Below are 13,313 nucleotides of genomic sequence, written 5' to 3'. Positions count from 1 at the left end.
TAAGAGTACTTGTCACCAAACCTGATGGCCAGAGTTCAATCCCTGGGACCCACATGGGATGGAGAGAACCAGCTCCCTCAAGCTGCATTCTGATCTCTCCCTGAATGTTCTGGGTGCGTGCGCACATGCATACACACACACACACACACACACACACACACACACACACACACACGGAAAATGTAAGAGAACATTTCACAGAAAGCTTTCCGAGAGAAAGCAGGGTGAGGATCCCGTTGGCAAGGTCTCAGCAGAGATCCTTACAGAAACAAACAAACAAACATAAACTAGACAGAGAACTTGGGAGGAAATCCACAGGCAAACAATCTACTCTTACTTTGATTGGTTTCAACCTCATTTCCAAGGGACCCACGGCTTCAAATACCACTAAGTTCTTTCTGGACTCATAATGCCAGCCTCTTTCTCTTAGACTTAAACACAAAGATAGCAGCACCACGTCTTAAATTCAAGACTATGAATAAAGTCCTGAGAGTTCAAGGGTGAACACCAGAGCTCTCTAGTTGCTATGGAATGCCTGCCTATGGGTTAACCACCCTTCCCCAGAGCTCACTAGACAGGCTGTCATCAACACTTGGACCAAGGAGAGGCAATGGCAGAGCTAAATCCCACTGCAGCCTGAAATTGGACATCTATAAAACCCTGATTCCAAGGCCTTTAGCACTTTTTAAGCTCAATGCATTACAGTACCCTGGGTGATAGTTTAATATAAGTCACCGGGTCTCACTCCCTACCCCGACTCCCAGGTTTAGTAGGTCTAGAAGATGACACTCAATGCCAACATCTGGCCTTCACATGCACATGTGTGGGCAAGTACCAACACATACACACACACACACACACACACACACACACACACACACACACACATACACACACACGTATGCCTGAAAGGGAAAAAAACAAAACAAAACTCATAACTAGCTGTTACACTAGTTGAGAAAAAAATAAGAGTCTCAGGAGGTTGAGACAAAAGTCAAACTTTAGCCCATGGCAAACTTTTTATAATAAACGCTTGCAAGATCGGATTTATAATGGAAACAGAGCGGAGAAGGCTCCGATGTAATATACATAAATGATATGTTTCTGTTCTTGTGTGGTGATTTTCTTCCCTTCTGAGCATTAATCTTTGAACGACTTACTCTATAAATTATTGAACTTAGTTCAAAAGCAAATGAAATTTAAAATACCCATTTATTGAATGGCAAAAGTGCCATGTTGAAATTACTGTGATTTATCTGTTTCTTTAACGATTCCTGTAGCAAACTTACTTCATTGCTCAAAATTATTACCTGGATGCATAGTTTACTCTGGTCTAAACATAAATCCACCCTCACGGCACAGCAGCAGCAGCCATTAGTCAAGATCTTGTTCGTTCCTTCACAGCCGCAAGGCCAACTTTTTCTCTCTGCGACTCTGAAACTGCTACACTCTATGCTGTACTAATTGTTACAGTGGAGAAGGGAGGAGAAGCATGATTTAACCAGAACAGAGTTCACCCACCCAGCCCAAATGCCTGACTGTATTACACATGGTTCCAGCAGTTCAAACGGGAAGTAGTGACTGGCTCCGTGAAGACAATCCTGTTAATTGTTAACGGATGGTTAATCCTTGCCGATGTGACTGGATTTGGAATGGCCTAGGAGACACGGCTCTGCATATGTCTTTAAGGACACTTCCAGAGAGGTTCGACTAAGCCTCCTGAATGGACTGGGATATCATGTTCAATAAGGGGGGGAGGGGGGGAGCCAGCTGGGCATGCTCACTTCTGACAGTCAGTAGGTACAATATCACCATCCCTCTGGCCATGGTGGACGGTATCACCTCTCAGTGTGACCCAAAGAAGTCCTTCATTTCTCCACTTGCTTTTTGTTGGTGTTGTAGTTTGAGTTTGAATTTTTCCTGTAGACTCGTCTTGTGTTTGAACACTTGGTCCCCAGCTGGCAGTGCAGCTAGGGAAGGTTCTGGGACCTTTAGGAGGTGGAGCCTCACTAGAGGAAGTATGTGACTGGGGACAGGCTCTGAGGTGTTGTAGCCTGGTCTCACTTCCTGTCTGCTTCCAGACTGCTGGTGTGTGATGGGATGACCTCATGCCCCTGCTTCCAGACCTTCCCCGCCATCATGGACTCTATGCCCTCAGCCAGAATAAACCCCTTTCTCCCTTCAGTTGCCTTTGTCTGGGTATTTGTCACAAAAATGAGAGAGCAACTATAATGGTCAAGTAGTTGATCGCAGTGGTGGGAAAAGTAACTGTGGCCACAGAAGTGATGATGTTCATCGCGCATCCATAACTGTGGGTACCACACCACTGCAGCCAGGACACTGCTGCTCCGCCAGGGAGAGAAATTCTTGTTTGAAAACCCAACTCCTTTCCATCACCTACAGAAGGGCTCCCCAGGACTCTCCCCGAAACCCCATACACACACACACACACACACACACACACACACACACACACACACACACACAGCATACAAAGAAAATCTGCATGTAAGCAGTCCATTATGCCAATATTCCCCTACCAGATAGCAATTTTTTTCCTCAGGAAAAGCAAACAAATAAAACTCTCAGAAGAGTACAAACAGGAAACATATTCAGACATGATGGCCAAGGGCAGAACACACATGGTCCTTTCCTAGGGAGTCTGAACACGCTGAGTGATATACCTGGGAAACAGGATGGGGAGGCTGGCAATGTCCCTAAGCACCACAAGTCCACTTCAAAAGGAAGCAGAGACAAGCAGGGTTATATTTAGAGGGCCAAGATGCGAAAGAGTTTTGCACGATACAAACAGATCTGGTGTTTTGGTTTTATTGCTAAGGTTTTGTTTTTTAAGTGGGAGTGTATGTGTTTGCACATGGGTGCGTATGTGAGCATCCACACAGGCCAGAAGAGGACATCAGATCCTCTAAAGCTGGAGTCACAAATAGTTGTGAGCCACCTAACATGGATGCTGGGAATAGAGCTTTGGTCTCCTAGAAGAGTATCTGGTACTCTTAACTGCTGGGTCACCTCTCCAGACCTTCTGCTTTTCTGTTTCTTAAAGACCTAATTGCTAAAGTGGTAAGAATCCAAGTCCAAGGCAGCCACATTTTTCTCTATGGAGCCTTCAAACGATGCATGCAAATCAAAGCATTCCTACTTGACCTTCTTCATTCACTCTATACAATCTGACAAAGACAATCCAGGAGGAGCATTCACCTTTGCCACAAAACCCATAAACTGTAGATGTTAAACCTTAAAACAGGGTTGCTCTGAAGGCCCTTCTTTGAATACACTAAATTTTCCTCAGCACACAGTTGCCCTTAACCACTCATGAAAATGCCAATTGTACTGAAGAGAAAACGTGGTCTTGGGACGCGGAGGATTCTGTAGTGCCTTGCCCTAAATTATATACAGAGCAATATGTAAACCTCCTCAAAGTTCACCAAGTGTTCTGGAGCTAGGGTGAGGGCTGCACCCTACGGGAAGTGGGAACAGGAAAGAAGGAGTCACCAGGCAACTGTTGGTGCTGAGCAAAGCCTGGAGATGTCTTTGAAGGTCATGACTGGAGCCATGAGTGTAAAATGAACTTTTGACAGAACTTTAGGAAGACTGGAAGCTTCACCTCCTCCATTGGCTTCCCTGGACCCCTGGGACTGAGTCAGGTCCTCCCATATCCAGGTGTAATCACATTTTTCTACCAACAAAGCTTCTGGCAACATCAGGTACTTAGGTTTAGTTAGTCACCATTATCTCCAGCCCTACCAAAGTACCTGTATAGATTAAGTATCTAATAAGAATTTGTTGAATGAATGAATGAATAAAAAATATTAAAATATAGAAGGGGGATGTGGAGATCTCACAGTACCAAAAACCAGTGTGTTACACAAAGTAATCATCAATGAAAATTTACAAATCAATTTACATTTCATTAATGAGGTAGATTAATTAATGACTGTAGATTTGATTCATAAAGCAAGAGAAAGGCAATATGCTGAAGCTGTAAAGCCAAACAATGACAGAAACACGCTCAATGAAGGGCAGAAGCCACACCATGCTCTATAAATATCTTCTGCCACATGTGCCCAGGGTTTTGTTAGGGATCACAAACAGCCATTTGTCCTGACTTATCCTGGGATCACCACGGAACACCAGAGAGGAAGGCATTGCCAATAAAATCAAAGAACTGTTTTCTTGAAGATCAGCTCTTAAATAATTTCAATCAAATGGCACACATTAAAAAAAAAAAAGTCAAAGTGACCGCTGCAGTGAGGCGTATTCTAACTACAGAAAGAATGGCAGCAGATGCCTGTGGGTTACCTGCTCAGTGCACCTCACAACCCCCCCACACCACCTAAGCACCCACCAGGGGTGTCCCACTAGTTCCACCCTGCATCTACCTCCCCCTGAGGGCACCCATTGGATCTCTATCCACAAATCAAGCCTGTCTCACGATGAATGGGCATCCCACCTAAGTCTTTATGTTAAAGACTTGATCCTCAAACTAGGGCTCCTGGGAGATGGTGGATTTGTTTTTTAATTGGTGTAGACTAGGAAGTATACGAATTGTGTAATATTCTCTATTCAGTCATTTCCGTTAGCCACTTTCAATGTCCCAAAGTTGAATTCACAGAACGGGGAGGCTGCTCTGAACTGAACTCAAAAGTTTGGGGGTGGGGTGGAATCTTTAGGGAGTGGAGCCCTCAGGAGACATTATGGTGGTTGTGAACGAGACATGGAAAAATGTTCCCCACAGACTTGGGCAATTGAACACTTGGTCCCTGGTTGGGGACACTGTCTGGGGAGGTCTAAGAGGTGTGGCCTTGCTGGAAGAAGTGTCACACTTTTTTGTCACGCTTTGAGGTTTCAAAGCGTGACACCATTCCCAGTGGGCGTTCTCTCTCCCTGCTTCATGCTTGCAGTGTGAGCTCGGCTCCCTGTGCCTGCCACCATGCCCACCACTTGCTGCCATGCCATGGCCAACTCTTACCCCTCTGGAGCCAGAAGCCAGAGTAAACTCTCTGCATACCGCCTCGATCATAAGTGTTCTATCACAGTACAGAAAAGTGACTGATAGAGACCTCGTCAACTCACTGTGGACACGCTCTCACAGCGGCTGGTGGAACCTGGTCACCTTCTCCTCCTGTTTGCCTTTGCCTCCTGACTCGTGAGATGAGCGGATTCCTCTGCAAGAGACCCCTGCCCGAGGCCCGAAGTAGTGTGTCATTTGATTTTGGGCCAGACCCTCCCTCCAAAATTATGAGCCAAATTAACCTTTTATCTTTATAAATTGGCTATCCCAAGTGTTTCGTAATAGTAATGCAACTTAAACTAATATAATCTCAGGCTTCCTTACTTCACGCCTATCATCGTCAGTTTTTACCAGCTACCCGTCTGACACCACACACTGTTTTCAGGACTTCATGGTTTTTTAGTTAGTTTCCCACAAAAGCTTGTCAGATGTGATGCTTTACTACACTACATTCACAGAGAAAAGGCTGAAGCACAGAGAGGTCCTGTCCAAGACACGTGCTGGGAGTGACTGAGTCTCTGGAGGGTGCCTGATGTACGGTGGGTGCACACACAATCCGCTGAACCCTGTGGTTGATGCTCATGCAAAGGGGCTTCCTTCAGCTCCCAGGGCCTCTGTCCTTCTCCACTCCCTAGCCTGTGCCCACCCTTCTGCTCTGTTTATTTTCTAAGGCCTTGCTCTCGTAATGGCTCAGTAACCCTCCTCTTCTCTCTGGACAGGGATGCCGTCTAATCCTTGCTCAATGTTCTACCCGAGTCTCGTCTACTTGCTAGCAGTCCTAATAAAGGGCAGCCATCTAAATGCGGGCTGGACTCAGTTTCCCAGCACTATCCCATTATCTTGTCCTGCAGATCCCAATTACTTTGTACTCAAAGTCTCTCCAGCAGACCTTGCCAAAGGATAGCTCAACCTCCAAGTGGCTCTCTCCTCTGTTTTCTGATCCTGTTGGCAAGAACTGACTTTGGGACAAGAAGTAATCCAAAGGCAAAGCATTTACCTAGCGTGTGTAAAGCCCTGGGTTCTACTTCAGAAGTACGACCACAAAATGAACAGACAAATAACCGACTTTGTCTGGCAAAAGTTAGAAGTGGCAAAGCATGGCATTGAAACGTACTTCGAAATTACTCAAGACCCAAAAGGATGTCTCTCTTCGGACAGCCCACCCCCACCCCCAAACAAAGATCCTGTCCTGAGCCAGTGACATTCGGGGAGGAACTCCTTTCTGCAAGCCACAGAGGGGCCTCCGCCACCTGTCGGAGAGGGCACGCAGTTAATTGGGTGACACTTGTGAAGGGCTTTGCGACATGAAGCACACATGTCATCCAGGATCTCACACATGGCGCTCCACGCCGCAAAATCCAAGAGCTATTTTTAAGATCTACCAGTTGAGCAGACCTTACAAGTGTCTCCTCCTGCAGCCTACTGTAAATTCATTATTCGTCCACTGAGAGAGAGAACCTCAAAAAGTGCTCATGATTGCGGAATGGTACTGGAAAAGATACAGGGGATATTCACATACCACACACACCCCAAACAACAACAACATCAACACAACAAAACCTTAGGAAGCTACACTCCATGCCAAAGTTTTTGGGAAACCCTGAGACGCTTGCTCTGTTCCATGTCTTCTTTCGAAAACAAGCAATCCCAGAGGAAATAAGAGAAGAAGCTGGATGGATGTCGCTTACACACAAACCACTGAATCACAACACATGTGACCATCCCAGGACATACATGCTCCAGGGGCTTCAGGATGGCTCACACAAGAACAAAAGCAGCCTCCCTAAAGCTTGGTTACACTTGCAGGGGCAGTTAGGCCAAGTGTCTCGGTGGGTGTGGGTTTAGGTGTGGTATTGTGTTTACCTTCCCAACCATAATTACACAAAAGCTTTTCTGGCTTCAGGAAAAAAATCAAGGGTTTATTTTTAATTAATGAGGGCAGGCCCCTAATTCCCTCTTTCAAAGGGCTTCCTCTTGCTCAAGGGAATCCTATGAATTAGTGGGGCGGTTTAATGAATGGCCTTTGGCTAAGAGGTTTGAGGGCAGTCCCTCTGGAGTGACGTTTGTCCAATGACAGAGCTACCGATGGCTGCCCACCTTCAACCTGGCTTCTCCTTTAATACAGCGGCGGGCTGGCTCTCGGATGACTCCCATTATTTTTCCAGTTCTTGAAGTCTGCAGGGGCAAGTGCCAGCACGCCCCCAAACCCTTCTGGATTTATCTTTCACTGTCTATACCCTCAGACGGCACTTTGCTCACATAAGGTTCCTCGTCAAACCTGAGTCACGACTCACCTTGAACTTCAGCTGTTTCAGGGGAACAGTTTTGGGTGGTGTTTAATTAACATGACTCCTTCAAGTTTTGCTTTATGGGTTTGGTTTTCTGCCTCAGGTATATGACAAAAAATGGGGGCCCATTGGGGAAAAAAAAGTAAGTCTGTGTCAAACGAACTTCAGAAAAGTCAGGCTTATCTTTTAACTGGAGGAAGGGGAGACACGTGAGGACAAAGCACCCAGGTCCCTTTAGAGTGATCGGGACTTTGCAGACACATGTGACTATCACTGACTCATCACTGACTAATATCAATACCTAACTCCTTTAGCTGCCAAGCACACACTAGTAGCAGCACTAACTCAGGAATTCTGAATTCACTGGCCATTAGAAGCCCTACATGTTTGTCGTCATAAAAATAAGAAACCATGGGGCTGGAGGGGAGGCTCAGCAGTTTAAGAGTACTTGATAGTCTTCCATAGGACCCAAGTGTAGTCTGGTGTGTTTAATCGGATGCCTTTTCTGACATCTGCAGGCTCAGGCATGCACGTTGTACATGTGCATATGCCCAGCACATGCACATACATACAAATTTAAAAATAAACAAATCTCTGGGAAAGTAAGAAAGCCGTTTCCAAGCTGGGCACAGTGGCATATGTCTGTAGTCCCAGATATTTGGGAATCTGAGAAGGGAGCACCGGGTGTGCCCAGTTCAAAGCCAAGCTAGGTAGACCATGGCCAGCCAACCCAATCTCCTCTTTATGAGGTCAGAAGTGTTATATCCCACTGATGAAGCACAACCTGCCACTGTGCGTGGTCCGTGCCTTATAGAGGCTTCTTCAGCTCTTGTAATGGTTAATATTGTCAGCTTGATAGGGTTTGGAGTGGTTGGAGACAGGGCTCTGAACACAACTGGAGGGATTAACCAGTGTAGGGAAGATCACTTTAAATCTGGGCAATGCCATCCCACGGCATTTGGGATGAATAAGGGGAAGGCACCAGCATTCATTCATCTCTTCTCTCTCTCTCTCTCTCTCTCTCTCTCTCTCTCTCTCTCTCTCTCTCTCTCTCTCTCTCTCTCTCTCTCTCTCTCTCAGCCTCCTACAGTCACCCCTGCTCCACCACAATGGACTGTATCCTCTCAAACCGTAAGCAAGATTAACCCCTTCCTCCCCTGCGCTGCCTTTTAGCAGATTATTTGATTGCACCTTTGTACCCAGTGGTGTGGTAGCTCCCTGGGAGCACGTACTTCATCTACTTCACGGCTGCAGGCCGTTTCCAGGACCAGGGCTCAGCACACAACAGGTGTTTAATAACTACATGCTGGATACATGTGCTTAAGAGAGCATTTCTCATAATTAACACTGTTATCATTATGTTTTACTTCCTCCTAATTCCCTCTTTTTCCCTCCTACCTCTGAGACAGGGCTCTGATATGTAGCCCAGGCTAGCATGAAACTTGTAAACTTCCTGCCTCGGCCTCCCTCTTGCTGAGATTAGAGTCATATACCAGAATGTCCAGCTTGAGTCAGCTGCTCACATCACTTAGCTAGAGGCAGCAAGGCCAGGCATTCTACCCCCAGTGTGCCTGCCTGCCTGAACTCACTCTAAGCCACTGATCTACTTAGCACTGCAGAATCACCCACACTCAGTTCCCACTCTGCACCCAACAGAATAGCCACATGTTTGTGCATACAATAAAATTCTGGAAGCTGTTCTCTTCATATGCTTTCTGACCGGGCCTTATGGTCAGCATGCCTGATTTCTGCAACCTAGTGGTTTAATGTTTCTTCTATTTCCTTATGTAACTCTTTTCATTAAATATACAGACCAAAGAACAGAAACAAGCCATATGGATTCACTTCCACCTGTTCTAAATACTAATGACAAATCCTGACCAAAGGAGGGTCACAGGAGCATCCAGCCTGTAAGATGCTAGAGATGTGACGTGGAGCTTTGAGTGTTCTGGGCTAGGTGCCCCACCCCTGAGCTACAATGCCAGTTCCAAGTACTTTCCACTCTCTAGGGGAGGAAGGTCCCAACTCTTTACACAAAGACCATGAAAAAGGGAGCAACTCACCACATTTCTTCTCTCCTTCCTTTTTTTCAATCCTTCATTACCATGCTTTTCCTCTCTTCCCTCCAGCATATGGGCATGTTTAACTCTCCCTTACAAAGGAAAAGAGGGGCTAGGGAAGGGTGGAAGGAAGGAAGGAAGGAAGGAAGGAAGGAAGGAAGGAAGGAAGGAAGGAAGGAAGGAAGGAAGGAAGGAAGGAAGGAAGGTAGCTAATCCCCAACTCATTCATTGCATTCCTCAAAACTATAGTTCAAACTTTTTGTTGTTGTTGTTGTTGTTTTCTTTTTCTTTTTTTGGTTGTTCAAGACAGGGTTTCTCTGTGTAGCCCTGGCTGTCCTGGAACTAGCTGTGTAGACCAGGCTGATCTCTAACTCAGAGATCCGCTGCCTCTGCCTCTGTGCTGGGATTAAAGGAGTGCGCCACCACCACCACCCAGCCCAAACTTCTTGAGTGACTATCCCATGCCCACTACCTCCAACTCCCTCTTGTTGATCATTTGTTATCACATGTCAGGTTAGATGCCCAGGGCACAACAATGAAGAAGTACAGAATGTGCCCTGCAGTATCAGCACATTGCCCCATCCATCGCCATTGGGATCCTCTTACAAAGTGTTTCTGTCTCCCACAGCCTGGTTTCCTGTCAGTTCTGACTCTGTGCTTGGGAGTCCTTCTTGATTGCAGCAACAACTTTGCTCTTTCCAATTATGCAAACGCTATTTGGCTGAGTCCAGCTTCCCCAGAACTCGGTCACTCTCTTTATGTCATTCTCCTCATCCAAAACCTTCACATGTCCCCTCTTAGAAACAGGACATCAGAGTGTGGTGGGACACACCTGTAATTCTAGCACTTAGGAGGCTGAGATAGAAAGAGTTCAAGTTTGGGGCCAACCTGGGCTACACAGTGAGATTCCCATCTCGCAATAAACAAAAGTTAATGAAACAGCTCCAAGTTCTAGTGGAGTGATACGAAACTCTCCCTTTGGTAAGAAATCACCGACTCTAGGTTCACAGCCTAAATGTTTCCCTCCTGCCTCTGATTTTCTTTATTAAAAATCATAGCAATATTCTGGCACACTGGGTTGCTTCCTTTAAAAATACAGCTTTCCCTTTTTTTTATCAATAGTAATAATTTTCCTGTAATTCATCCCTTATATCTGTTTATCCTTGCTTTGGGAATTCATTAGTAATTGAAGTAGCCACGGTACAGATTCCAGTTTCAAAGCCAAGCACCACATGCTTCCTGTGTCTTTTTTTATAGCAGTATTAAGGACACTTTCCTTTGTTTCTGGAAGCATTTGGTGCAGCTGTGGTGTACTGAAGAATTCTACCTTCGAGATATCAGCATGTGCCCAGCACAGTGGGGCAGGCCTGTAACCCCAGCACTAGGGAGTAGAGACAGGAGGACAGGTACTTGGCCACATAGTGAGTTTGGGGTCAGCCTAGGATGCGGGGACCCTGCCTCAAAAAAGAGGAGGAGGAAGAGGACAGATAATTACTGAAAGTTTAAAAGGTTTTATTTTTATTAATTAATTAGTTGATTGGTTTTGTTTGTTTGAGACATTTTTGGGTTTGTTTTGTTTTGTTTTGTTTTTGTTTTTTTTGTGTGTGTGTGCTTTTTTGAGACAAGGTTTCTCTGTGTAGCATTGGCTGTCCTGGAGCTCACTCAGAACTAGCTGTGTAGCCCAGGCTGGTTTCTAACTCACAGAGATCCTCCCGCCTCTGCCTCCCAAATGCTGGGATTAAAGGCATGCGCCACCATGACTTGGCTGAGACATGGTCTTTCTCTATAGTCTTGGAACTCACTATGTAGACCAGGCTGGCTTTGAAGTCATGGAGATCCTCCTGCCTCTGCTTCCCAAGTGATGGAATTAAAAGCATGCACTACCATACCTAGCCTCTCTTTCTTTCTCCCTTTCTTCCTTCCATTCTTTCCGTATGTATGTATGTATGTATGTATGTATGTATGTATGTATGTATGTATGTTTTTGGAGACAAAGTTTCTCTATGTATCCCTGTCTATCCTGGAACACTCTAAGTAGATCAGGCTGTCCTTGAACTCATAGAGATCCACCTGCCTCTGTCTCCCAAGTGCTGAGATTTAAGGCATTGCATCACCACCGCCCAGCTAAAGGAGGATTATTTTTATTCCATGCAGTCTAAAATACCACCTTTTACAGATTGAGTACTCAATTAATGTTGAGTAGATGCAGCTGCACAACGTTATATTCCAAAAGTTTAGTGCCCTGCTAAACTTTTATATGGGTTCTTTGTGTGAGAAAAACTTTTATTATTACATTGTCTTAGTCCCCGGGGTAAACAGTAAACATTCCATCGATATTTAGTGGCTGACTGAATGGCAGGGTAACACACTTGACTAGAATGTGTTGCTTTGCTTAAATAAGAAAATACTGACCTGGGAGACCACTGATTCGGATGGCTGCTCCGCAGGTTCGGGGCAGAGCCCTCACAGGGCACCTCGGGGTAGCTTGTGGCGCTTGGGCGCGTTTGTTAGTGCGGTCTTCTTTATGACCCACGTTAGGAAGAGCACTTCTGAAGCGATGCGGTTGCGTGACACCTTATAAAACACAGCTTCATTTCATGTGGGACGTTACTTTAACTGCAACCTTATAATTAAGGCTAGCCTATAGACAAAAATGTAATGCTGGTAATTATGGTTCCTGGCTTTATAGGCAGGGAGATGACCCTTGCCTCAAGAGGCCCAATAGTGGCAGCTTTAAGAACATCTGCAGTGGATTATTCATCCTCCGTCATGATTGGGCATGGAATCGTTAAATGTGGGTCCTGCAAAGCTCTGCTTCCACGAACTTGGGTTTTTTTTTTTTTTTCCTTCTTATAAACAAACATATGTGTACTTCAGTATTTCAGTAGTTTCTTGCAGTGGGCTCCCTCAAGAACTGCTCTACAAACGCTCTCAAAAATTCGCTCTCCTCAGTGTGTCCACAGCCTCCAGGTGACAGACACCATGAAGATTCCCACAGGCAGTGTGTGTATACGTGTCCAACAGAGAGTGTTCTCTTAGGGCGTGTGGCGAAAGCAAGCCGCACGGTGACCAGACTGTCATTTGACAGACGCCTCATGACTGCCTCCAGCAGCTCAATTTATGACAAATACAAGGAAATCTTCTGTTATTTGCCTTTAAATGTAACTGCAGTCCACAAGGACAATGTTTGAAAAACCTCTTGGTTAAAAATCCTTACCTAGGCCACCAGTGTCAAAACAGCTCTTTTCTCTTTCTTCAGCAATAACAACATTAGACCATCAGCCCTCCGCTTTAAAGGATGCAAAACTGAACTTCAATATTCTGTCGTAAAATTTCTAAGCTCAGTTATTTCTATTCACATAATACCTCTGGTGATGACTCTCTGTTACTGGGTACCCAGTTGACGTATGTATGGTGAGCGGCTGAAAAATACAGGTCAGCCTGAGACACAAGGGACTGTGACATATGATCTGAAGAACACAGGGCTGTGACTTAACACTAGCCCCGTTTATAATGTGAGACAAGAAAAGGAACAGTAAATAATAATATACAGGACAGATGAGCAGATGGCACGATATACGTGCAATAAAATCGCCATGGGTGTTCAGAAAGAAATGCATCTCTTCTCCTGGAGAAACTCGCAAGGGCCAGCAGAGGAAGTGGCATCAGAGCGGCTGGGAATAACAAGACAGAGGGGCAGTGGTGATCCACCCGAAGGGAGGTGCTGAAAGGGAGTCGGGGATTCGCCTTCAAAGCAAATCATTTGGGCTGGGGAGGGGGCTCCGTGGGTAAGGCACTTGCAATGCAGTGCAAGGATCTGACTTCAGATTCTCAGAACTCATATAAGCCAGTGTGGCAGTGAGCATCTGTGACCCCAGTGCACCTATGAGGGGGGGGGGGAGGTGGAAAAATCCCCAAAAGCTGATGGGCCAG

At 45.7% G+C, this 13,313-nt stretch overlaps 1 protein-coding gene and 1 non-coding gene across 6 annotated transcripts in view; both read right to left on the bottom strand.

The window, feature by feature from the left end:
• The window catches only part of Sash1 (SAM and SH3 domain containing 1), a 246,786-nt gene that overhangs the window by 101,476 nt on the left and 131,997 nt on the right, over positions 1-13,313 (bottom strand). The gene's annotated exons all lie outside the window — the stretch shown is intronic.
• LOC121823325 (small nucleolar RNA SNORA36 family) lies at positions 4,542-4,673 on the bottom strand. Its single transcript, XR_006064735.1, has one exon. It is a non-coding gene; the product is annotated as a small nucleolar RNA SNORA36 family (small nucleolar RNA).

The sequence above is a fragment of the Peromyscus maniculatus genome, chromosome 16 (genome assembly GCF_049852395.1).
Source record: "Peromyscus maniculatus bairdii isolate BWxNUB_F1_BW_parent chromosome 16, HU_Pman_BW_mat_3.1, whole genome shotgun sequence".
Classification (NCBI taxonomy): Eukaryota; Metazoa; Chordata; class Mammalia; order Rodentia; family Cricetidae; genus Peromyscus; species Peromyscus maniculatus.
This window is presented reverse-complemented; position numbering and strand designations above follow the sequence as displayed.